Source organism: Penaeus monodon, chromosome 15 (genome assembly GCF_015228065.2).
Source record: "Penaeus monodon isolate SGIC_2016 chromosome 15, NSTDA_Pmon_1, whole genome shotgun sequence".
Classification (NCBI taxonomy): Eukaryota; Metazoa; Arthropoda; class Malacostraca; order Decapoda; family Penaeidae; genus Penaeus; species Penaeus monodon.
In genome coordinates this window covers 47930782-47931109 of record NC_051400.1, presented here as the reverse complement: position 1 = coordinate 47931109, position 328 = coordinate 47930782, and positions in this window count along the sequence as shown.

Here is a 328-nt window from a genome sequence, read left to right as displayed (position 1 = left end):
ATATTTGGTCAACATATTCTATGAAATAATATAAGCAAATATTACTGTTTATATTGTTTTTTTATTGTTTGAAATATTTTTTTCTGCTTCTGCAATTGTTATCTGTTGCAAAGCGTGACTGCTTGCGTGTGTTCTTGTTTCTATTCTCAATGGTATTTCTTGAAAGAATTTCCCGGCCTTTTCATGCGTATATGTTAAATGTAAGTACGTAAAACCCCATGTGTGTATACTTAGTGGTATGATGAAAAAGGAGCATGCACTCAAAAACTACAAAAACGCGAAAAACATACCCATACCACGGACAACACAAATACAAACACAAGTACCC